The following is a 23,868-nucleotide window of genomic DNA, read 5'->3' as shown; positions in this document are numbered from 1 at the left end:
GTGAAAGAAAGGTTCAGAGAGAACATCAATTGGATAGAGCGGTGCGATGAGCGGCAAGGGTGGTTTCTTCTGGCGCTGGCACAATTTGCAAGTTGCAACATAAAGACGCACAGAGCGGTAGAGACCCGACCAGAAGAACCGGCGCCGTACGCGGTCGTTTGTGCGCAAACTCCAACGTGTCCAGCCATCGGCGCGTCATAAAGTTGTTCGTGAACGATGGGTCGCAGATGACGAAAAACGACGAGGAGCCACTTAGGGCCGTCAGGGTTGATATTGCAGCAGTAGAGGCTGCCATCGTGCAGCACGAACATGCGGCACGTGCCGCCAGTGCGGCCAGATTGCACTCATGCGATTATGGAGGATGCGTCTCGTTGTTGTTCAGCGCGCATGTGGGTCATGTCAGTCAATGCCATCATGCAAGTCATCGGATCACGCGCAGCAGGATCGGGAGGATTCAAAGTGTTTCGAGAGAGGCGTTCGGCGTCCTATTGCAGACGTCCAGACTTATAGCTTACAACGAACGAAAATTTCTGGAGCCGTAAAGCCCAGTGACCAAGTCGTCCTTTGCGGTGCCTGAGGGAAGACCGCCAGCAGAGGGCGTGCTGGTCTGTAGCGACCGAAAACGTGCGTCCATACAAAGATGGACGTACTCTCCCGCTCGGTGATGGAGTATTATTGGGATTGGTGATGGGATATTTGTACGGCACCAGGGACAGGGAAGTGTATTTTTTTTATTGCAAGCCTGACACTTTACGTTTATATGATACCAGTTAACAGTTCCACCACATTCAAATGAATGTTAACTGGCAAATGATGGATTGTACGAATGCTGATACGTAATCACTCCCGTGGGTGAAGTAAGCGTTCACAATTTCTATTATAGATGATTCTGCCGAAAGGCGCGACTTGAGAGAACCATCTTTCGCACTTTCGGTGAGGGCCAGCTGTGACAGAAGAATTTCTCACACGGAGATCGTATTGATCCAGGATACCTAGAAAAAAAGAAAGAAAATACAGTGACCCACAAATATATTGAAGTTGCCAAGCATTCCTGATGCCTACTATACCAACGATGGGGGAGGACAAAATCTGCAATAAACCAAACGGTATTGCCAGTGGGTGTTTGCATTGGTGGAAGCGCACGCGGCATTTCCACCAATGATAGAGGTAACTTGGGTCAAGTCACAAAATGCTCGTCTCCCTCCATAATTGACGGATTGTGTTGCCCTCCGCGCACCATGGTTGGTGGAGCCCCTCTGATTGCACGCACCGTATCACGGAAGTTATGCCACGGCATGCTCACACCTCACCGTTCTCTTCGCGAGTCGGTGGCGGCGCAGATGTTTGCCGCGGCGTGACGTCAGCACAGCTGCAATTTTATTCTGTACACACGCTGTTGTGATCTTAGTTTTTGTCTGATTTGCGTTTACAACGGTGGCTCGCTAGGTGCGCTGTGCTGAGTTTGGCCACACCAGGGTATGTGTAGAAAGCCGATGAGCACTTGAACATCGGAAAGCAATATAGTCGCTCAAACCAGAGCGCTTTAACAAATTCGTTACACTAAACGGTCATGGAGGTAGCAGGGCCTTCAGATCTACAAATAATGAGCTGAGTTAGATCCAGAGCAAAAAACACCTACCGTTCACCACAGCTAAAACTCAAAAAATCACATCAGACACTCGTAACTGTTGTGTGAAATCATATTGTACACAATATATAAGGCTGAAGTAATAAGCTAACTAGAAATAGAAGGTAAGTAGACTTTAACGTGCAATCAATTAGCATTTCTTTATAAAATATGTGTGGATTTCATGCAGTGGGAGAATCAGTGCAGGGTAATTCCTAATATATAAGCTTGTGCTAATCCCTAATGTATTGACGTTGTATGTTACAATATTGAAGCTACTGCGTAACAGTATGCAGGCATCATTTTCATGTTACGCAGATGCTGCATTGTTGTCATACTTAAAATAACGTTCCTTACGTTGAAGCAGTAAGCTAGGATGAATAAAACTGAGTTTGCTTTAGGTCGAAACTGAAAGATCCTCAGTTTCTGGCATTGTAACGTACTCATAAAGGCAACGGCTTCCACCATACTTACAGTATTATGACAATGTCGGTCTTCTGATGCAACGAAATCCCTGGACTGTTTGATTGAATGTTCAAAATATATAAAATATAGTACACCTCGGTATCACGTCTACAAATTCCCGTTAAATATATTAGTCAGCACGCCTAGAGCGGACTTTTGGATGATCAACATCAGCAGTGAAACATTTTGCGACGACCGTCAAAGAAGTTCTGTTCTCGTACTCATGCCTGCTTCGATGTGACAGCTTTTCATTTTTTCATAGCGCTTGAGAATGCCAATAGCGCTCAATATTCAGATTGGACGCACACTCCCGTAAGCTACGTTTTTGTCTGATTCGATGTGTCCAACAAGAAGTGCGAAGGAGTGCTACCCGGTCATTTTCAGCGAACCCACTTGGTGACCCCCGTAATGCAGGAAGTCGTAGCTGTCGTCGGTTTTTAATGACTCGTAGCACTAAGCACCGATTTCTATCACTGGAGCAGACTGACAAAAGACAGATGTAGAAACGAGATATTGTGCGCGGTGATTTCCAGGCTACTGCTCACAATAAATTGGTGAAACGGAATGTCGACTTAATAATTCGTTTTTTTATTGTCCGCCCACTCGATCTTCGCAAGATGGATGCAAGCTCTCTGCTGCGGCAGTGATGACAAAGAATTTGTTCTCTTATGTGCCACGTTCGGCATTACAAACCCGAAACCATTGCGTCAGGAATTGACTTTTTTTTTTGCAATGAGCACCATATACATTAAGGATACTGGGAATTCAGTAGACACATGAGTGAAAGGATTGAAACATATTTTCGAGTTTTGCTGCCGCGTCATGCCTTTCCTGTCAACAGATTACGGAAGTGTATCGGCTGAAAAACACAAGAGCGCTTTATGTTGTTTTAAACATGCTGCATAAGCGATATTTCCAACTACGACAGCATGCGAGAATTGTCAGGGAGCTTCACACTAACATGAAATGGAAGAAAGAAGGCATAATCTTACGCATACGACCCTTTGTCTGGCTCGTTGGTAGAGGCGTGTCACAAACGTTCTCGCTCTGAGTACATATTACGGCTTGCATCGATGAGACGACCATGCTCGTCACCTGTCAAACGACGTTGAAGCAGTACATTCTCCTTTAAGCCAAAGTCAGCTGTAGCAAAGAAATTCTACTCTATATATCCAGCGAATTTGTCTTTTCAGCACTATCAAAAAAATACAGAGGTTCGGATCCAGAATATTCAGCAATGGTTGAATCGCCAGTTCTGAGGCTCATAGACACTCAGTCTCCAGGAACAAAGCTTCTACGTATTTGCGGGATACATAACCTCCAGGTCTCTTTTGTATGCAGTAACGGACCGCAGAGTCGCAGCAACAGCGACGCTAGCGAACATTGCGATGAGGAAGGACTTGAAGGCTTGGAGAGGGAAAAAAGTGAAACCAATGGGTTCACATCAGTAGCTGGATTCGAGCCAAGTACATCCCGCATACAAGGCCGATGCTCAACCACTAGCCCATGATTTTCTTCCCTGAGATGAGAAAGCTGACAGCTGTTTCCAAAGTGTGCGGACGTCGTTCTCGCAGCCGTATGCGCCGCTTTGCCGTTCTGAAACCCAGGGGATCCCGACTTCGCACTTAGAAAAGGTTAGTTTATGGGGAGGCCTGTGCAAACCATCACCACATAGGATAAAACAAGAATGATAAGACGGCGGGCCCTCGTCTATGACCCTTTAATGACCTAACTAAATCCCTGAAGGAGAGGTGCTTGCTGCTGGCATACGCTGGAGAAAACGCCTGGACGAGTGAGATTGCTCAGTTGCACGAGAAGTCGCAATATACGTAAACTATGGCAACCGGGGAAAAATCTGCAAGCTGTGTTGAAGTAGGTCCGAGCCAAGTACTCGCTAACTCGCCTACTAGCTAACGCAAACGTTCTGCATGTAGATCAGTTCGCTTTGTATTATAACGCAGAAAAACAAATACACTTACAAATTAATCTAGCCATTTAGAAGTAGTAATCATTTCAAGCATTTAGAAGAAGTCTGATATATAAGTTTTTTTCTAGTAGTTAGAATAATTGGATTGTGCCTAGCAGCTAGATAGCAGTTAGTAGTTCTAGTTCATGTAGAAGTATGTACATTGTCCCGACCCATTCATAATAACAAATTCAAAAAGTTTTGGCAGGAATGCAAAGGACAAAAGACCTTTAAACGGCGTGTACTTTATGCTTTTCCCTTTCGGCATTTGAAATATAAAAATAGTGTAGTTTTGCGCGACCGAGTTCATTTTTTTTGCCAAAAGTGTTGCGAAAAGAAGCTCGTACAGCATTAGCTCATGAGAACGCAGTAAGTGCCCTGGGGGCTCGGGTGCTTGCTAGAATTCATTCGAGAGTCTATGGAAAGATGCTGTTTGGTGGTTTTTCATACTTACATATGCGCTAGCACTGTACTTAAAGCACAGAAATGAAACGCTAACAAACGAACAAACGGTTTATGCGGATGAAGGTTCGGTTAGTGTTTCATGTCTGTTTTTTTTGTCACATGCTGGCCCATGAGTATGTGGCATTTATTCGCTGCTATATAAAAGAAAAAAAACAAACAATACATACGATGGAAAGAAGACCGCACTTTTACAACGGCGCACGAAGAATCCGGAGCCTTGTACAACAAATATTCAACAGATATTTGTAACCCACCTGGAAATGAAAATGGCGACGATTTGAAATTATTTTCGAGTTTTTACTGCAAGAGCAAGATAAAATTGCTTGCAGCTGGCGTTCCTTCAGGGTGCAGAAAATAATAATAATAAAAAAGAAATAACCACAAGGTATAACGCGATGGCCCTAGGATGTAAAATCAGGAGTTAACCCTTGTGTTCTTTCTCACATTCCTGATTACGGTTCCGGGCGTTATGGGGATCATAATGTTCACAAGTTTGGCGATCTGATTCTAGCATTTGCAGCAGTATGCCACCTGACTTTTTGGATTACAGCATGTCACATATGCATGTATAACGCATATACGTTTTCTTCGTCAAGCTTACCGTAATTCGAATACTCGGTGTTTGCGGCCACTTGAGACCACGGACATAGCTTTCTGTTAGTACAGAGCATATATTTCTTTACCAACAGTAAATTTGTATTGTTCAGGATAGCCACGCCGTATATAATACAATAAATTCTGCGTGCACGAGCTGTAATATTACTTGGAAAAAGGACAGAGCGCAAAAAACATAAGGAGACACGAGAGTGCGTGTCACTCTCTCGTGTCGTTGTCTTTTTTGCGCTCTGTCCTTTTTCGAATGAATCACCAGCAAGCCTAAGCTTCCACGCTAAATGTAATATTACCCCGTGTATTTCAATGCAAGTGCACAATAAAACTATTTTTTAAACGGTAATGAACATTTCTGCTGGTTCTTTATAGTGTCACGCTGAAGTTTTAAAGTAATTCTAACCGTTCTTTTGTGCTGCTATGAAATCTAAGACAGTTAAGCAATGTTGCTGAGGAAGTAATTAAATACAATATAGCCAGCTATGCTGCGTCTCTGCAAACTAGGAATCATTTAAGGAATAGTGAACTGATAACGCTGCAGGAGAGTTGTACGAGAAAATTATGCTATTGAGCTTGGACTGTGTTTCTCTTCAGAGCGCCGTTGTCAGTTAAAAAGTTATTGCGTAGATGAAAGACACCTAAGTGAAGCAGTCAGCCACAGCGTAGATGATTTCCACTTGAGCTCACCCCCGGAGCAGTCATTGCACTCAAAGGAGGCAAGCTGCTACGCACTCAGAATACCTTCAGCAAGAATTGTGAATATGTATTCCTTGATGAAATAGACTCTGCACTAATTAGGACAAAATGGCATCGGGAGCGCGCGAAGCAAAGATGCGTTCAGGCAGGGGTGGGGAAAGCCAAGGCAAGCAAAAACAAAGTCTGCCTAATGAATCCAATCGGTGGTTGAATATAGATTATACGGTTTGTGATAACAGTCCTATGAAAACTTGCAAGGCGGAAAGAAATATGTCTTTAGGGGAAATCGGATATCCACCCATTCGAGGAACCCGTATGGGTTTCCTTTGTAGCAATTCGTACAAACGGTCGGATGTCTCATTTTCCCTTAAATGTTATGGTTTCTGCAGAAACAGTTCTTGCATGCATGAGCTGCTCTTATCCTTCCATTTTCTTCCTTTACCTTGGCCCTCTCTCTTCTGCAGTGCCTTAGTGCTCTGAGAGTAAAATACATGACTGTCACTCGTACCGAAGGCTCAGCTGAGGGCTTTTACATCATAAAGGACCGTTCAGCGGATAGGACGAATAGGAGTGCTTTTCTCAATTGTATTGAATCAAGTTGTTGTCAGCCACGTTTTTCAAATGATTAGGTCATCAGTGCGCCACCTGATTCCGCGGTCACAAACGTACAACTGAAGGAACGCATGGTTCGGATACATGTACTGCACAACAAGAAGATCAATCAATCAATCAATCAATCAATCAATCAATCAATCAATCAATCAATCAATCAATCAATCAATCGATCGATCGATCGATCAATCAATCAATCAATCAATCAATCAATCAATCAATCAATCAATCAATCAATCAATCAATCAATCAATCAATCAATCAATTTGTTTCATTCAATGTCACTTCATTATTCTTGTTTTAAGAAGTCTCTACTCAAGAGGCGCATGCTAAGAGTTGCAGATGTGGTCAGTGGGGTAGACAAAAAGTCGACGTGAAAGCCTAAGTGCTAGTAGGTGCTGAATTTAAGGGTTGAAAACTGGCGTAATGAAAAACGTTACGGGCAGAACGCATCTTACTATAGCTATCAAAGGTAATGCGATTAGCAATCGAGTATTCTAGCGACATACCTTATAGATGAAGTCACGTTTATTTAACACGTATGGTGGCAATTCCAAAACACGTTGATTCGACTATGTGCCACATACCCCTGTGTGGTCCTGCGTTGCCATGGCGTTCCTCTGCCAGGGTCCTCCATGAGCATAAAGGCATGAAGAAAACTGCATGACCCCGATGCAGCGACGATGGAATGATGGAGGAATAATATCGGTGAACCGGCCAAAGCGTGTAACGACGGGTGCATGACTGCAATGAGATGTCGATTCTTAATATGGCAATCATATAACGATGACAAAGTGTCGGCGGTGCGAGGACGATGAGATGGCGACGACTCTATGACGACGACGGGTTCAAGAAGATGGCCTCATGAAGATGGCGTGGTGATGATGGCATGACGACCACTATATGAAGAAGTGAGTGATGACAGTATGGCCAAGATGGCCAGGTCAGGATGGTATGGAAATGAATGCATGATGGCGTCTGTGTGAGGAGGATGCAACGACGATGATTGCATGACCGCGGCTGCATAATCGCTATTCAATGTTGACAGCATGATTACGCAGGACGGACGAAAAGGGAATGACGTCCATGGATGCACAAATGTGTTATGATGACAATGTCATAATGATTGCAACAGTGAAGCAACAGCTTGACGACGATAGCTTGACGATAACAATATGAAGATGATGACTTGACGAATGTCTGACGTCGAAGCTACAATGACGATGATAGAAGGACCACGACGGAATATCGATGACGGTATGAGAACGCCTGCACGATGATGATGCAGTAAGGACGATGGTATGACAACGGCATGATAAAATGTGTTGACGACGAGTAAGCGATGACAGTTGCATCACGATTACTGAATCAAGAAACCTGTGAGACGACAATGGATTTACGACAACAGCATAAAAAAAGAGGAGTCACAAAGCTGGAGGGACGGTGATGGCATGATCACGGTGGCATTAAGACGACTGTCTGACAATGGAGGAACGATAGCGGCTGTCTGACGATGAATGTGTAACAAGTGCATAAGAATCGCGACCAAATGACGACAGTATGACTGCGATAGAATTAAGAAGCATCGACGTCGATGCAGTGACGAAGGTGTTATCGTGACGACAGCCCGATGCCGACGGAATGACGACGATTGTGTGACGGCGATGGCACGATCTCCACCACATCACGGAAGTCGTGTGAGAAAGCCGAACAGATGACAATGCAGATGCCGCGACGGCGTCACGGCTCCGATCGCATACATACTGAGCCAAGCTACACTGAAATCTCGATATAACGAACTTCAAGGGACCGCGGTAAATTGTTCTTTATTCTGAACTATCGGTATTCAGAAAGCCCGAATATTAACCAATCCGTCCATCAACCTATTAGCTCATAAGTTGTCACCATATCAGCTATCCACTAAAGTGTCCCTGTTGGCTCTCGACACACGATGTTTCAATTTTCCATAGATTCCGCCGTCACGCATAATTGAAGCACCATTTAATAATATTGACGTGCGCTAAAGAGACGCTGACGGCGAAGAAACAACCAACAAAAGATACTTTCATGTCACCGCCAAAGCACAATGTCTCGTGCTTTTTTTTACTTTTCCCATTTCTTACCGAGGACACCGCAACTGTCTCAATCAACGCGGACACCTGAACTATGGAAAAGCGAAAGCGCTCGTTAACGACACCGCCTGGAACATGCGAAGTGCGACCGTGTGGCATCCTCGCGAGTACGCAGGTAACATTTCCCAGCGCGCGTAGCTAGTACGGCCGCAGAAAGTAGCTCGAAGAGGTGTGCGCAGAAAGAATGGTGAAAGATGGAAGGGATGCGCCTCCGTTGCTCGGTTACACTTTCCTGGGCGGAGCATGCGCTCACAAAACGTGAAGCGCGTTTGAACAAACGTGATGCTAGCTTGTTTCCGTTCGCCCACGTTTATGGTTTCTGGCGTCATCTCAGGTTATCCGACGCCATGCGCCGCGACGTCCACCCTCAGCCTTGTCGTATGCTAGCCTACTGTTTCTGCTGCCATAAAGGATACACGGAAATTTAAGAATCCCCAGATTTCGCATTATTAGTTCGTAGCAACGACGCGATGTTAACATCAGAGGGAAACGGAATAACAATCGCTATTCTGAAAAGTTCGTAGTACTGAAACGTTTTTACATTGAAACTATAAGAAGTCCGCAGAGGATTTCGAAAAAGTTCGTTGATGTGATGTTTGTAGTAGCGAGGTTGCACTATATTAAACAACTTGGATCACTCGGTCAGAGCTGAAGACATGACAACGACACCAAGACGAGAGAGGTGACGATGACTGAATGACAACAACGGCGCCACTATGGGAGTGTGACAATGAATGTATGACGAATCTATGAAGAAGATGGCGTGACGATGATGGCATGACAAAGCAAGATATATAAGGTGGAATGACGATCATGAAATTGCGGCAAAGACATCACGGCCAGGAGCTGGTGGCTCCAGCATGTAGACATATAGGGCCACGGGTTGGCCTAAGAGCTTAGATAGATAAATAGATAGACAGAGGTGCTAAAAGGACCGAAGTAGGAGAATAATATTTGCACTAAAAGTAAACCAATGTTTCACCAAAAACCAAAACTGTAAGTATATTTTGTAGTTTTTCAGATATTGTACTATATTTCATTGTATTGCTTCCTTTCGTTGCATTATTGCGATTACTAATTTGTTGCGGTGTCTATCTATCTATCTATCTATCTATCTATCTATCTATCTATCTATCTATCTATCTATCTATCTATCTATCTATCTATCTATCTATCTATCTATCTATCTATCTATCTATCTATCTATCTATCTATCTATCTATCTATCTATCTATCTATCTATCTATCTATCTATCTATCTATCTATCTATCTATCTATCTATCTATCTATCTATCTTTATACCTGGAGCCTTTAGGCAACAAAGCTAAGTAAACTCAACCAACTTGGGCCATTAGGGGCTCGTGACGCCATCTTGGGCGTTCTGACATTGCTATTCCAGATTAGTGATCTCACTCTCGTCATTACGTTGTCGTCACACCTTCTACGTCGACCCAGTGGGCCATGTTATCGATAGCTTGGGCCAGCAGGTATGTGCTCGAGGTCGGTGCATAGTCGTTCCTCTAGCTTTGTCTTCAGAATTCGTCATGACGTCATTGTTACGCCATAGTCCTCATACTATCAGCTTTATGCAACCGTCATGCATTTGTTGTTGCCGACAATTTTCATGTCGTCCTGGTCATTCCATAGTCGTCACTTCAGTTTCGTTTTTTGTCTTCGGCACACTATCGTTGTGATACAGGCTTCATCTTACAATCATATTCGCGTTATTGTCGTACAATCGTCGTAATCTCGCTGCGCACATAGCAATGTCATGCCATCGTCGTCATTTTGTCGTCGTCATGCACTCATTGTCATGTGTACCTCTTAATAAAATTGTGATGATGTCATTATGGTATTTCGACTGTCGTCATTTTAACTTCATCATCTGACTCTTGTTCTACCGTCTCAACACACAGTCGTCTCACCGTAGTGGTCATGCCGTTGCCGTGCGCCTGTCGTTTTAGCAACATCATGCAATTATCCTCATGCCTTTATCGTAAAACTGCTTTCGTCAATCTGTCGTAATGATGCTGTCGTGAGTTATTCGCGATTAGGCCCCCTTGTCGTACTATCGCCATTCTAGCGTCGTGAGGCCGCTGCTCTCACGCATTCGCAATGACGCTGGTGTCATGTCGTAGTGGCCCGTGCAATTGCGCTATTTCATCTTCGTCTTTCAGTTGTCATCATTCGATTGTCTACACACACTCGCCGACGTCCTACTGGATTATGTCGTCGTCGTTACGCGGTCGCCTTTGCACCAGCCTCATCACATGAAAAATTGTCATCTGACTGTCAGGTGTCGTCGTGTCGTTACACCACCTTTGCCGTTAGATCGACGTATTTGCATCTTCGTCATTCCTTCTTCATCATTCAATCATCGTCCCTACATCGGTGTCATAAAGGCGTCATGCAACCATGCTCGAGGGCCACCATAGAAAATTAGTGCCATTTAAAATGGAACGATACCGAAGTATGCTGCATATAACCCAAGCAAAGAAAGCCATAAAATGAGCACTACTGATATTAAATAAACGTGGCTTCAGGAATGCGGTTTGCCGCTACATTGCTCGAATGCTAATCGCATTACTATGGGCAGGCATCCTTGGATTTGTGCCATAAATTATTGTTCCCTCCTTGCTTTGACATTGTGCCCGCAGTATGGAATAAATCAAAATCAAGGAATACATATATATGAAGAAAAACTGTGTTATGGCGAGTACCATGGAATTTTTATACTAGAGAATAGGAGTTGATAAATGAACCATACCCATCTCGGTGACAGTCATCCGTTCCGCCAACGCCGCATTAAACTGTCCCCGTTGTGCAACGCGAACGCTGTTAGTGAGGGATTAGAATTATACTCCAGAAGGAAGAGTCACGGAATTTAGGAACGTAAGATTCTTACACTCGGTGACGATATAAGTGCGTTCTGTTGAACTCAATGAACATTGGGTGTATGGAACGCATTAGATGAGACAGGCAGCGTATTTGCGGTATCCCAGTAGTTTTGTAGGTCCATATAGTTTCCCAGGTGTTTACAAACTGAAAGTTAAAGAAAAGCAAGGGTGAATCATAAACACCACGGCAAAATAGTCTAGTTCCTAATGGAGCTATGCACTGGTATACGAGCTTGTTTTAGACAGCATAATAAAAGCGTTTTTATGTATTGGATGCAGCGAATGCCAAGCGATCAGAACTTTATTAGCAGTTGTTTGACTGCGAAGGCGAAAGTGAATTTTTCTGTGAAATATCAAACTTGCGGCACAATGAACCGGCAGACCTTGAGATATTCATTCTTTGTTGCCAAGCGTTGTGATATATCGCTTCTTCATTGCAGATTGGCATATATTGCTTATATGTCAACGCAACAGAAATGATCCGCATGCTCAGCAGTAAACAAACGGGCTACAAGATGTTGGCATGTCGAAACGTCGGCTTCCGGCAGAATTTTCTCGTTATGGAAAAAAGAAGTGAGGCGTGCAGGCAGGACACAAGAGTAGAGAAGTGGACACCACGAACGCCGACTATCAACTGAAGGGAGCACTGAGGCGAAAAATGAAAGAAGACACAAAACTCATCTGCGTATGCTCAGGAATGGTAACACCACGTGTCAATCGGGTACACGTGCTGGTCTACGTGAGAGATAACTGTTAAGGCACTTAATCTCTTCCTTATGTAAAGTAATCGAAGGCTGACTCACGCACGCACTTCCACCATTATAGATATGTCATGCCTCTACCATAAGACGCGTATCTTCATTCTTATGCCTGTACAATATCGCGCATTCATCTAACTCTGGCTTGCAGTTACAATCTCGGCAATGTAGCAAAAGAATAGAAGGTGATCCACCAGTTAACGACCTTTTATGCTCCATTAGCCTCTGATTGATACACCGTCCCGTTTGCCCTACGTAGAACTGGCCACAGCTAAGGGGAATTTGATAAACCACACCCATACGACATTCAGTAAAACTGTTGTTCTTATTGTGCTTCACGGGACAAATATCGGTTCGTTTTTTGCCTTTAACCCGCTCCTTTTTATTCTGTACGGCAGCGCATATCTTACCTAGCTTATTGGGAGTAGTGAAAGGAACATTAACATCATATCTACTAGCAACTTTTTTAAGCCTGTGCGACACTGAATGAATATACGGAATAGCCACTACTCTTTTTTTGCGATTACTGCTTTCTGTAATTACGTCCGTTCCTCTCGAAACCGACTTCTTTAGGCGCTCAGCTACAGTGGCCACCGCTACACCAGGATAACCTGCTTCTAATAGGCGCCGGACCTGCGCATTAAAACTGGCGCTCATTTTGTGCATGCAAGATCTTGTGAGGGAAGACTTAAGGCACGACATGGCAATTCCGTTTTTTACTAATTTAGAATACTTGGATTGAAAGTTTAGCAACGGCTTCGAAGATCTTGGGGAGTACTGCCAACAAACATGATTTTGTTCGAAGATCAAGGAAATGTCAAGAAACTGAATTACGCGTCGCTGAGATAATTCCTTGGTAAACTTTAATCCTCCCCCATTAAGTTTAAATTGCTCACTTACTGAGGTAGCAGCAGAGTCTAATTCTTCCCTATTGCAGAAAATCAGGTAATCGTCAACGTAACGAAATATCTTGATAACGCTATCACCTAAGGCTTTCTCTAATTTCAATGTACTTGAAGTCGACGCTGATTGGGTGGAGAGATGGCGTTTTTCTGCAGAAATCAGGCATTTGCATTGGCTCAAAGGTTGCCCCTATTCTTAGCAACATTTACCTGAGTAAGGTTGACAACTGCTTAGAGAAAGCCTTAGGTGATAGCGTTATCAAGATATTTCGTTACGTTGATGATTACCTGATTTTCTGCAATAGGGAAGAAATAGACTCTGCTGCTACCTCAGTAAGTGAGCAATTTAAACTTTATGGGGGAGGATTAAAGTTTACCAAGGAATTACCTCAGCGACGCGTAATTCAGTTTCTTGACATTTCCTTGATCTTCGAACGAAATCATGCTTGTTGGCAGTACTCCCCAAGATCTTCGAAGCCATTGCTAAACTTTCAATCCAAGCATTCTAAATTAGTAAAAAAACGGAATTGCCATGTCGTACCTTAAGTCTTCCCTCACAAGATCTTGCATGCACCAAATGAGTGCCAGTTTTAATGCGCAGGCCCGGCGCCTATTAGAAGCAGGTTATCCTAGTGTAGCGGTGGCCACTGTAGCTGAGCGCCTAAAGAAGTCGGTTTTGAGAGGGACGGACGTAATTACAGAAAGCCGTAATCGCAAAAAAGAGTAGTGGCTATTCCGTATATTCATTCAGTGTCACACAGGCTTAAAAAAGTTGCTAGTAGATATGATGTTAATGTTGCTTTCACTGCTCCCAATAAGCTAGGTAAGGTATGCGCTGCCGTACAGAATAAAAAGGAACGGGTTAAAGGCAAAAAACGAACAGATATTTGTCCAGTGAAGCACAATAAGAACAACAGTTTTACTGAATGTCGTATGGGTGTGGTTTATGAAATTCCCCTTAGCTGTGGCCAGTTCTACGTAGGGCAAACGGGACGGTGTATCAGTCAGTGGCTAATGGAGCATAAAAAGTCGTTAACCGGTGGATCGCCTTCTAATCTTTCGCTACATTGCCGAGATTGTAACTGCAAGCCAGAGTTAGATGAATGCGCGATATTGTACAGGCATAAGAATGAAAATACGCGTCTTATGATAGAGGCATGGCATATCTATAATGGTGGAAGTACGTGCGTGAGTCAGCCTTCGATTACTTTACATAAGGAAGAGATTAAGCGCCTTAACAGTTATTTCTCACGTAGACCAGCACGTGTACCCGATTGACACGTGGTGTTACCATTCCTGAGCATGCGCAGATGAGTTTTGTGTCTTTCATTTTTCGCCTCAGTGCTCCCTTCAGTTGATAGTCGGCGTTCGTGGTGTCCACTTCTCTACTCTTGTGTCCTGTCTGCACGCCTCACTTCTTTTTTGCATAATGAATCCTTGCCAACAAGCTCAGCTTTCTGTCGTTCTAGAATTTTCTCGTGTTTTGCCACCGTAGATCAGTAAATGTCCCTACACGCTTGTGACGTCATCGTCTTACGTATTTCCGACAGAAAATGCATCGCAGTGTGTCTCATCTAAATTGCCGAGATGACTGACACCAGAAATGGATATGCGGTACTCTTTCCAATCATTAAGGGTTCTGTAGTTTGACGCGAATGCGCAGCAGAGGAGCCGTTTTTGCATTCTGCCGTTAAAGAAATGCGACTGCAGCTGCCGAGCGTTCCTACTGCAGGCTAAAGGACTTTTCGACCACAGGCGTTCTGTCGTGCGTGACTTCCAGAGCAGGCAACGTAAGCCTGCAGGAAATTATTCGAGAGATTTTCTTCACACAATGGCTTTCAAAGCTATGTACCGCGACAGTTAATATGCAAATGCCTATTCGTCTGTATCGCTCAGCGCTCAAAATTTTCCAACTGATGGTCGACTCTCTGAAGCACCGCATATTAGAATCCTCTGCATCAAATGTGTTTGTAGATCGTAGCGAACATTGAACAACTGGAACGAATAAAACGCGCAGTTACTACAACGCAAAATATTCGTTCAGCGACTACATCTGCAGCTGAACAGAGTGGTCAGTTTTCAGCTACGCGGAAACGTCTTTGCGCACCCTGCAAGAACGTAGTAAAAATGTGCCCATTGTTTTGGAGACAATGTTCTTAGAGACAATGTCTAAGAAATTATCAATTTTGTGGCATCAAGCTACTCTGTTCAACTGCAAAGTCTACGTATATCAAATTTTGAAGGGCGACGCAAGCAGCTAGGAATTCTTGCAGATTGCTTCTGACCATGGACAACACGCCCAACGTTTCTTAGTATTCTTATCGTGGTCACAACATTAGTAGAAATTTTCTTTGTCTGTGTACACAAATGAGCTTATCTCGGTCAAGGAATTAACGTAACGAGAACTACGACTTCTACTATTGGGAGTTTAGGTAACCTAAGACGGCAGATGTCGCAGTATAAATGAGACCTTTATTCATCACGATAGCATTCTACCAGTGGTGTTGCTGAAAAATCCTTCAACAATGACCCATATAGCCGTATACTTATCTATAAGATGAGCGGAAGTGCACTTAGATGTCGCAGTGCCACCACTACCATTTGCGATTCACATACATATTAAAATATAGCTTTTAAATGAGTTAGACAGAATGAGCACAAAAATTGGAAACTTTGTGAAGCTTTGCTGAAACTGGTAAAACTGCTATTCAACTTAAGTAATGCAGGCAATTGTGTTTATCTTCATTCAGTTAAAGTGTACAGGATTGATGTTTATACAGTGCACTGGCCACATCTTTAGTGTCATGCTATGTTTATTACAATTTGCACACTATCGCGTTAACTATCTATGCCTAAATGCCAAACCAGTTCATGAGAATACAGGCTGTGATACAGGGGCGCAGCGTTTTCAAATTGACAAAGGCAAAGTTCAACATCTACTGCGAATAGTATAGAATCGAGTGGTCTGTGACAGAGAGATGCCTGACGCATGTGGAAACACACTGCCGTGACGCTATCTGTGCCCAACCACGCTGACTACGAAGACGACAACCTCGAGTGTGCAAGCGAGGTACTATGCCTGAACTGAGGGCTTGTTCTAATTGCCTAGATTGAACACTGCTCTCTTCTCTTATCTCAAGTGAGCCGTGAAACTGGTGGACGGTCTGGGTATCGCATCATTGCCTAATGGTAGGGACGGCTCTTGCGAGTAGCCCTGCATCCAGCCCTTCAAGACATCATCCACGCGTCGAGACACCTGTGCACCGCGCAAGCCGCCGCCTGCAAGGTCTGTGCCCGGAATTGGGTCTCTTGCAACAAACCTTGTCTGCGACCTCACCGACTCACCAAATGGTGGTTGCAAGTCCAAAACACGTGACTGTTCAAACCGATCTACTCCCCACAAGCTTCCACGGTGACACGTATGAAAACGCCGAAGAGTGGCTGGACCAGTACGAACGTGTAGCTAAGGTCAATCAGTGACGTCCGGACCAGAAGCTTTCCAATGTGTACTTCGCTCTCGAAGGTAGCGCAAGAACGTGGTTCCGAAACCGCGAGGCACGCTTGACAACGTGGGACGAATGTTGCCATCGCCTGCTTGATACCTTCAGAAACACTGATCGCCGAGACAACGCCTTCTCGAGTTGCGCATTCGCAAGCTCAACGAAAGGGTTTCCATTTTTGCCGAGGACATATCTTGTTTGTTTCCCGCGTGGATCCCAACATGCCTGATTCGAAGAATCTAAGCCATCTCATGCGTGGCGTCAAAAAGCTCTTCGCCGGTCTCGTGCGTAACCCACCGACAACAGTGGTAGAATTCATTAAGGAAGCCACAGGAATCGAGTGGGTGCACCAGGAGGATTACCGGCAATACGAACGCCTGACTAACGTTGCGCCTGCAGGAGCTGCAGTACTGACAGTGCAGACGAGACCTCGCTGTGTGAACTCATAAGAGATTGTGCGCCAGGAGATTTCGAAGCAAACTGTGAAACCGAAAGAGTTTACTGGTGGTTCGGTCGCTGAAGTTGTCCGCTAAGAAATCCGGCAAGCAGTTGCATCTCCTGAGCCACTCCCTGAACCGTGTCCCGAGCCACACTTCGAACCACGTGCATACAGCTACGCAGACGCTGTCCGTCACCCGCTTTTTACCGTGCCAATACAGCATTACCACCAGCAGCTGCCATTGCTGCCTGGATAGAGAGGGAGCATTTTAGGTGACCCTAGCTTCGCAGGACCGACGTATGGCGCACTGATGGTATGGCGCTGACGGTATCGTATGGTATGATGGTATGGCGCTGATAGCTGACCATTGCGTTTTGACTATGGCGAACCAGAGCACATTTATCGTTTTTGCCCTAATTGCCAGGGGTGACCTCCAGGAAATGTTACCTGCCACTTTGCGGCAGCTTCCAGGGAGACATCCACGCATCGACGACAGTGTCACTGAGAACAAGGCAGCTCAGATAATCTTTGGTCGCGCTCGCCGTCTCCGTTACGTTATTCTTCACCGAAACGTCGCAGTTTCGCCGACGTGGTACGAGGCCACTCTCCAAGCCCACGGCGGGGAAACTGAAATCAGCGGTTGCCGGGTGAAGGTTGCAAGTTATCGAACCGCCGAAAATTCCTGTTATAATTGAGAAACGAACAGAGCAACCCGGAGAAACGGAACGCCGACGAATTTGTGAGTGCCCACCTTATCTAAACGATTGATGGGCACGATGTGACAGCTTTAGTTGATACTGGCGCATACTTTTCGATAATGAATAAGCGTTTGGCAGACCCGCTTAAGAAAGTCAAAATGCAATGGAGAGACCCTTATATTCGATTGTTGGGGGGAAGATAATGACACCTACAGGAAAATGTAGTGCAGGACTGCAGATAGCAAATAAACCTTTTATTGCCACTTTAGAAGCGTGCAACACTTTAGATTTTAGAAGTGTGCTGCAGATCACTAATCCTTGGAATGGACTTCTTTCGGGAGTACGGCACCATGGGTAACATACGGGAACGCGAGATAACTTTTTTCTAGTACAGACACGAGCCAGGATGAAGAGCGCCAACGGAGATCGTTACGTGTGGCCGACGATGACGTCTGCATACCACCACTATCATGCTGCCTTGTCTATCAAGGTGTTGCCATCACTCGGAGTATCGTCAGCATAATTGGTGGTCGCACAGAGGTACTACTGACAAATTTTAGCAATGAACGACGGCACATCCGTAAAGGCACCGCTGTAGCATAATTTGACGAAATGGACCACGTTCAACACTGCTTTGCTGTAAAAGGGGAATCAACGACGGATACGGTGGCACACGCACCCGTCGTCGACATTGACGCAAGTTTAGCGCCGCAAGAGAATCAAAGTCTCAGGGACCTGCTTGACCACTTTAAGGACTGCTTCTCTACAGCGTCCCGAGTGCGTCAAACACCACTAACGAAATACCGCATCATTACGGATGATACAGCAATACCCATCTGACAGCATCCGCATTGCGTGGCTGAGAAAGAGCGTGAAGCAATACAGCAGCAAGTCAAGAAAATCCTAGAAGATTATGTCATACAGCCTTCAAAAAGCCCTTGGGCATCGCCCGTGGTACTCGTTAAGAACAAAAGTAGTAGCCTGCAGTTTTGAATCGATTATGGCAAACTAAATCGGATTACAAGAAAAGATGTGTGTGCCTTACCACGCTTTGACGATTTCCTCAACAGGCTGCGGCATGCACGTTATTTATCATCGATGGACTTAAAAAGTGGATACTGGCAAAAAGAGGTCGATGAGCGGGATCGCGAAAAGACTGATTTGTGACACCTGACGGCCTCTAGGAGTTCAAAGTTCTCCCTTTTGGTTTGTGCTGCGCTCCAGCCACGTTCCAAAGGCTAATGGGTACTATTCTCCCAGACATTGAGTGGAACACTTGCTTAGTGTACCTAGACGATTCGATTATTTATCCTGCCACATTTTATGAACATCTCAGACGGCTACGGTCAGTTTTTCAAGCCATACTGTTCGCTGGGTTTACCTTAAAACCTGAAACTGCCACTTTGGCTATGAGGAACTACAGTTTTTGGGCCACGTTGTAAGTCCCATAGGTGTCAGTCCGGATCCTGAGGAAATCGCAGCCTTCGAAAAGTTTTCAAGGCTTGCTCAGAAGAAGGCAGTAAGACGCTTTCTGGACCTATGCGCATATTACCGGCAATTTTTGCGGGTTTTGCACGCACTGCCTCACCGCTCAGCTGCCTAACCACAGAAGATGTCACGTTTGCGTGGAGCGACGAGCAGGAGGCGGCATTGAACGAGTTGCAGCACCATTTACAAACTCAGCCTGTTCTTGCCCACTTTGACATGGATTCACTGACAATAATCCACACCGATGCCAGCAACGTGGGTCTAGGTGCCGTCCTTGTTCAGCGCAAGATGGCACTGGGCGAGTCATTGCTTACGCGAGCAGTACAGTGTCACGTGCCGAGTCGAACTACTACACCACAAAGAAGGAATCCTTGGCTGTAGTTTGGGAAGTTACTAAGTTCCGCCCGTGCATATACAACCGCTCATTGCAAATCATAATTGACCACCATTCTCTCTGTTTGGTTGACCAACATGAAAGATCCATCTGCACATTTGGCACGCTGGAGCCTACGGCTTCAAGAGTACGACATTACAGCGGTCTATAAATCGGGAAGGCAGCACTTAGGCGCTGACTGCCTTTCCAGATCGAGTCGTCCAGCGAAGATGATGACGAATCCGCAGGCTTTTTAGGAGTTGCTGATGCGGCCACCATTTCTCAACAACAGCAAGAGAACCTGGAGCTCGCTTAAGTAATAGATTTCTGAGACGGCCGCACCCCAAATAAGCCTGGATTGTTCTCAAGGGGCCTGCCATCATTCTGCATACGCAACAGTGTTCTTTTTAGGAGGAGCTTCTCTTCACCAGGAAAGAGATATCTACTAGTCGTCCCTAAAACTCTCCGCAATCAAATGTTGCAGGCCTGTCAAGATGAAGCTACCTCGGGTCACCTAGGCTACACAAGAACATTCGTACTGATCAAAGAAGTGTACTACTGGCGATGGCTCGCAACACAGGTGAAGCACTACGTTCGAACGAGTCTTGACTGTCAGCGATGAAAGTGCCACCTACGAAACCTGCCAGTCTATTACATCCCCTTCCAGTGCCGGAAACGCCGTTTGCACAAATTGTGATGGACATTTTGGGCCCATTCAAAATATCTGCTGCCGGAAGTAAGTGGTTCATAGCTGCGACATATTACCTCACGCGATATGCAGAACCTAACGCACTTCCGTGCAGCACAGCAGCCAAGGCCACAGAGTCCTTCATCAAAAACTTCCTCCTACGGCACGGTGCTCTAGCGGTCATCGTAAGCGACATGGCAACCGCGTTCACGGCTGAACTTTTGCGAGCTGTATTCACGCTCAGTGGCACGACACACAGAAGGACGGCAGTGCATCACGCGCAAAGCAATTGACTTACGCAGCGCCTCCACAAGACTGTCGCAGACATGCTGTGTATGCATGTCGATGTGCAACACAGAAACTGGGACCAAACATTACCCTAGGTAACGTTTGCTTGTAATACGGCTCAGCAGGAACCAACAAAGATGACGCCATTCAGTCTCCTTCACGGTCAAGTAGTGACTACAATACTGGGTGCTATGCTTCATCATGATTCCAGTGATTCCGAGACTGGCGCGGCATATTTTACAAAACGCGCCGAAGACGCAAGAGAGCTCGCACGCGTTCGCATTACTAGCCAGCAGTACCTTGATGCCCGACGTTACGATCAACACCATCGATGCGTCGTCTACCAGCCTGGCCAGGGAGTCTGAGTTTTAGCTCCAGTACGCCGCCGAGGCCTCGCGGAGGAACTTCGATGCCTATACTTTGGACCATACTAGGTTCTGCGACGCCTTAGCGACGTCAACTACGAAGTCGTTCCTGACATCCCATCCTGCTCGAGGCACCATCAGGACCTGCCTGAGACTGTGCACGTGGTGTGCATGAAACCTTGTTTTTCTTAATGACATGGAAACTCTCTAATTGGCTGCACACCGGGAGCTACCCGCCGAGCATCGGAACGATGCTCCTTCTGGAGCAGGCAAATGTCTAGCCTAACCGCGCTGACGACGAAGACGACGACCTCGAGTATGCAAGCGAGGTGATGGAGAAGAAGAAGCCTTAACTGAGCGCTTGTTCTAATTGTCTCGAATCAGTACAGCTCTCCGCTCTTGTCTCAAGTGAGCCGTGACAATATTTAAGGCTTCTTTACCATTTCTGACATAGTGGCGCTTACCTATTCCTGGGGATTATCAAACTACTACGTCAGTTACGACTGGGTGTTGCGTACGCTAGCCAATACCTTCAAAAGATTGGACGAGAAAGGGACTATGACTGTTGCGTCTGTCACAATCCCGAGACAATATATCATGTACATTGCGTGTGCCCTGAATATGCGCTTAGCTAAGGACACTGAACTTTAGTGACCACCCTTTGGACTTCCAGCCCTTTTCGGATTAAAGAAGTTTGGGCATGTGGAGACGAGTTGATTATGCCAAATAGCGCCATAAAATCAGCCCTGAACAGTTTACGTGAGAAAGGATTAGAAGCACGTCTCTAGGAGCTGCCTGGCATGAAAACTGTGCAAAATGTGTTTGGCAGTGAAGTTTTGTATGGAAGAAATTACACCTACCTGTAGATCATTTAATGTGTGCCTCTGCTTACAGGCTTTGTGAATAGTAGCTCGTGGTACTATATCAAAGTCACGTGCCGTCTACGTCTCCCTCTTCATGTATCTTTCACTTCCCCTTAGCCCAGTAAGGAGCAGCTGGCTAGAGAGACGTTCTCCAGGCCAACCTATCCAGCTTTCTCTTCAATAAAAGCTCTTCTCAAATTTTTAAAAGAATAGTTCTCTTCAGCTACTTTAGGCACTTTGGATCCTTGGATAATGCTGGTGGTTTAGCATGAAAAACTGGAGTAGCTGGAGTAGCTGCAGCGGATTTCCGCATGTGCAGTACATAAGTAGGTACAGTTGAAGTATCAAGGTATCACGCTAAAACACGCTTGTTACATCTATTCCTTCTTGCTCGCAAGATATGTTGTCCTTTGTGCTTCTGGCACAAATATATTTCATTTTCGTTGCTTCATAAATAAAGACTTTAAATTAAATTAAATAAAGACTTTAATTAATTAAAATTTAAATTAACCTGCTGTTGTTCTCCTCATATGTTCGAGCGACCTTCATGTTTCTGCCCGCCCAGGTTTATATTATCCTGCACGTTATGTCAATCTAGCAAATCTGAAAACAGTGAAAGATTCCACCCCGTGTTCTAGATGAAAATTTCTTGGCATGTAACTCATAGTGTATTTGATTTAAGCAACCAGCTTTTATTTTTCCTCCCCAAAAGGTGCAGTTGCGTGTGAACCTAGATATTCATTATAGGCCGTCTCACACAGAGTCTGAAATGATAGGTAGTCTATAAGGCGATAGACAGTGGTACTGCTGGTGATAAGTCAAGAAGTTTGGAGCTGTAGCACAGAAAAAGCAAATTGAGGTATGCTTCTTAAGTGTATTAATCCTGCATAACGAACCGCGACGCTTGAAACGCAATCTTTCGAGGGTGCGCGTGATTGGCAGGGCACTTTCTAAGGCACGAGGTGGTAGATTCTGTGTTGCTAAGGTTGCGTCATAACGGCGAGAGTTTAGTTGACAGTTGTGCATTGTTCTTCTCTCGTTTCTTATTTCTACATTTTGCTGCAGGTTTTTGCTGCAGGTTTTTCTGTTTCTATTTTTGCTGCAGGTTTAAACCCAAGAAGGTAAGTGGCCTCATGGTTCAAATGGACTCTCATGACATCACTATTTCTGTGGTGGCATAGTAGAATGAGGCCACTGATTACAAAGAACATGGTCATGCGAACAACCAACTTGATATTACATTGCCGTTTTTAATGGTTCGGGGAACATATAATACTGATTTGAACGCGCACTAGTAATTTCAGAATACCTGTTGAGACCGCACTCTTACCACACTATTGCAACACGAAATTATGCTTCCAGAGTTCCTAGAATCTGGACAAGCGGCATGCATTGATACGAAATGTTAGATTCCTTAGCTTACCGCTGCATTAATCAGATTTCCTACACCACAGAACTGATTCTTGGTTTGCGTAATCTGTGAGGAACAACAGCGTACATTTATGCGTATTGGTTGTGAGTTCTTTGAAATCTGTCTTTCACGCTTTCGACGCTCCCCGAACGAAAATTGGTGAACACCAGCGTCCGGCAATACATGTCAGAAGAAAGGTAACCTGCAGGCTTCCAGATGTGGTCATGACCATAGCGTGCCACATAACGGTATAATCAATTAGCCACATGATTCACAATTTACTAAAATGCACAAACTAAGAAAAACAGGCTGAAGCAAAGGTTCGTCAAATTCTCGTTCTGTAGGCTGAAGGAATATGTTGCCCTACTAATGATAAGAAAGGGCTACTTATATGGATAAGGGTTAAAGGCTTCACTATTATCACAACAAAAATAAAGAATAACTGACCTCTCTTATGCTCAAGGAATGCACGTGGACAACTGTGGAAATGCGTACTGGCAGCCAAAGACCCGGGCTTAACATTACAAATAGGGCTAATAATATCGCCTTTTGCAGCATGCTCCGTCCCTAAGCTTAATAATTTAGGTGCGCGTGAAATGTACTCTTTGCCTGTTATATAGTACAC

At 45.0% G+C, this 23,868-nt stretch overlaps 1 long non-coding RNA gene across 2 annotated transcripts; it reads right to left on the bottom strand.

Annotated features, from left to right (window-relative positions):
• Positions 1-622: 622 nt before the first annotated feature.
• Positions 623-23,868, bottom strand: LOC135898977 (uncharacterized). Of its 2 annotated transcripts, XR_010563468.2 has the most exons (6): positions 23,691-23,868; positions 11,479-11,615; positions 11,341-11,408; positions 4,691-4,777; positions 3,085-3,187; positions 623-992 (listed from the first exon to the last, which is right to left on the bottom strand). It is a non-coding gene; the product is annotated as an uncharacterized lncRNA (long non-coding RNA). The 2 variants fall into 2 exon arrangements; XR_010563467.2 differs by lacking the exon at positions 3,085-3,187.

Source organism: Dermacentor albipictus, chromosome 7, assembly GCF_038994185.2.
Source record: "Dermacentor albipictus isolate Rhodes 1998 colony chromosome 7, USDA_Dalb.pri_finalv2, whole genome shotgun sequence".
Lineage (NCBI taxonomy): Eukaryota > Metazoa > Arthropoda > Arachnida > Ixodida > Ixodidae > Dermacentor > Dermacentor albipictus.
Note: the sequence above shows the minus strand (reverse complement) of the source record. Positions and strands in the feature narration are given on the sequence as shown.